Raw genomic sequence first — 3,085 nt, 5'->3', positions numbered from 1 at the left:
ATACGGATGTATGAGAAAGTCGCACGATGGATAAAAAGGTTGCGCTTATTTCTTCTCCGTCTACCAGAATAAAAAGCCTTATACCATTTTGCAGAATATGTAAAATTTATACCATAAAATCATCATTTTCGCTACAAGTTGTCAATTTGTTTTTTCCAATTTTTTTTTAGCCACGTTTTTCCATAATTTCATTTTTGTTCTTATTTCGTAGCTTTAGCGTCTCTTTTTACATTTGTTTCACGCTTACAGAGAAAACCCGACGGTTCATTATCCTAATGTGACTGAGAGGAAGATAACCGGTGCCAAACGGGACCATTCGTGTTTCGTCGATAGCCGGCGGGAACAACCGAGAACGTCTCTATGTCGATGATGGATGATGGAAATGTTAACGAGGTTCCCCACAATAGACGTGAAGCAGAGCTGACCGGAACAACAATGCGGTGGAGGATGGATTTATCAAACGAGCGCTCTGTATGTAAGACGAATATGTAGGGAAAATATGCAGGGAATGGAAGTAACTCGTTACGTAACGAAGTTACGAGTTACTTTTTTGGTAACTTTACTGGTAACTGCGTTACTTTTTTCCTTTGGTAACTGTAACAAAGTTACATTTTTTTGGTAACGGTAACGAATTTTATAATTACTTTTACAGTTACTTTTATAATAGATGTAAAAATTACATGTAACTGTTACATGGTAATTGTTTACTTTTAAAAATCGGTAAGTTGTTACTTTTTCTACTCAGTAATGAATAACTGTAACTTGTTACTTTTTTGAAAAAGTAACTTTCCATTTCCTGAAAATGTGTATTCATATTTGTAGAGACACATTTGTGCAGTAGATTTAAACATTACATGAAAAATAATTAAAAAATATTTCTCATGTCGTGCTGGACTTAACGCATCTCTTTTCGCAGTCGTTTCATTAATTAAGCTATTTTAACTTTATGAACCACAGCCAATATGAACAGATTTCTCGAATTCCTCAAGACTCAATGTGTGGGGTAGGTCACACGCATTGTCAATTCCAATCTGGGAGGCTTTACGGTGGAAGGGACGATGCTGTGCATTAGCATCTCGTATCAATATACATAGAATCAGGGCATGTACAATTTCATTAGCAATTACGTGTTAATTCCATGTTTCCAGCACAGGCTATTTTTGTGACAAAAGCAAGTGTTTCTGATTTGGCAACAAACCATTTCACCTTGTATTATCCATTTTTGGAACCATGCCAAGTTTATCAAGAATTGTTCTTATTGTCTCATCCATTCATTTTCATGTAACTGTTTCGTGTACTATACAATTATTTTTACGTACTATACAATTGTTTTTACGTAGGATTGATGACAAATTGGCATCGTATACAGAGTGTCCCATAAGTTTTCGCCAATTGCTTTTGTAGATAGAGCGGACTAAACTGAGTCGAAAAGTCTTCTTACCATTTTGCAATTTTTGCAATGATTAACGAGATATTAATTACTAAAAATCGCTAAAAATAAATATTGATTTTCAATAATTTTTTATTCAAATACTATCAACTTTACAAAAAAACTGCAAGAGACAAAAATCATTAATTTTCTTCCCATAGAACTCTAAGAATTTTTTCGGAATTTTTTATCAACTTTTTAGTACTGCATTTTCTTATTTTTACCAACATGAAAAAATACGGTATTAAAAAATTTCTGAAAAAATTCTCAAAACTTTATGAAAAGAAAATTAATCATTTTTGTCTCTTGCAGCTTTTCTATAAAGTTGATAGTATTTGAGTAAAAAATTATTTGAGACCAATATTTAGCAATTTTAGTAATTAATATCTTATCAACTATTGAGAAAGTTGCAAAATAGTAAAAGACTTTTCGACTCTGTTTAATCCGCTCTATCTATATAAAAAGCGATTGACAAAAACTTTCGGAACACTCTACACACACACACACACACACACACACACACACACACACACACACACACACAATAAATCCGTTCAAATTAAATATAATAATAATGATTATCGACACTTACTTATAAACTTAATTTAAATTTTATTTTATGAATAAATTTAAAATTTTCTATTTTAAAAATAAATACTCTTCTCAAATTGTATTACTTTTAAATATCTCGTTTCTTTACCTGAGATCGCATGTGGTTCAGTCCTGGGTCAAAAGGATTAAGTTCCTTGACCCAAAAATAGGACCGACGTTCGCACTGTCCATCGGAATAAGTGTCAGCGTTTTTTCGGGACGTTGACTCATAAAATTGGATGTGGACCATAAAATTGTGCGTTCGATTTACAGATGTTCGCTTCTGTGCGTATATTTGTAAAACTGACCGTCTCTTCTTCCGTATCCTCTCCATTTTTCTTCATTATCTCCTCAAATTTTCTAGGGTTTGGACGTAACACCAGTTTCGGTCAAATTTCGGTAAAAACTCAGATTACTTACGTCATGATAAGCAAAGCGTTAAGTTTCTTTATTCTTAAATCAATACATCAGAGAGTCTATTAAATTCGTATCAATATATCGTCGTTGCTAAAAAAGAGAGAAAAAGTACAAGGAAAATTAATGTCAAAGTACCAGTGAGAGAAAGAACAATGAGGATCTTTCAATTATCGCTATAACTCATATGTATGAAAAACAGATAATGAAATGATACTTCCCAACGATGTTCTACATCGAATTTCACCGATGTCAGACCTGTCGGAAACTTGGAGCAAGAACGGGTTTAACGGGGTGATGGTGGAAGTGGGGAAGAGATGAATGTACCGCGATTATTTGATCTCTCATTAACATACGTGGTCCACGGGTAGCGTGATTCGTACACGTGTTACGTTGCGCACGCACACGTCTGTCGCATCGTGTAACGCGTATGTCCTATATCGGAGGTCGCCGTTCTCCATGCGTGCACGGCGTGGCGTGTGCTCGCCAGATGTCCAAGAGCGGGATGCTGGTGCGTCCTGCATCGTCGGGCACCCTCGGTTCTCCCACACGGCGCGGTTGCAGCGCGGCGCGACGCGACGCGGCGCGACGCGGCGCGACGCGGCGCGGCGCGAACCGACGCGGGTGGGTAGGAGAGAGGAACGACGCCGA

The sequence above is a fragment of the Acromyrmex echinatior genome, chromosome 6, assembly GCF_024713525.1.
Source record: "Acromyrmex echinatior isolate Ae372 chromosome 6, ASM2471352v2, whole genome shotgun sequence".
NCBI lineage: Eukaryota > Metazoa > Arthropoda > Insecta > Hymenoptera > Formicidae > Acromyrmex > Acromyrmex echinatior.
The sequence above is the reverse complement of the archived record's forward strand: the minus strand, read 5'-3'. Positions refer to the sequence as shown.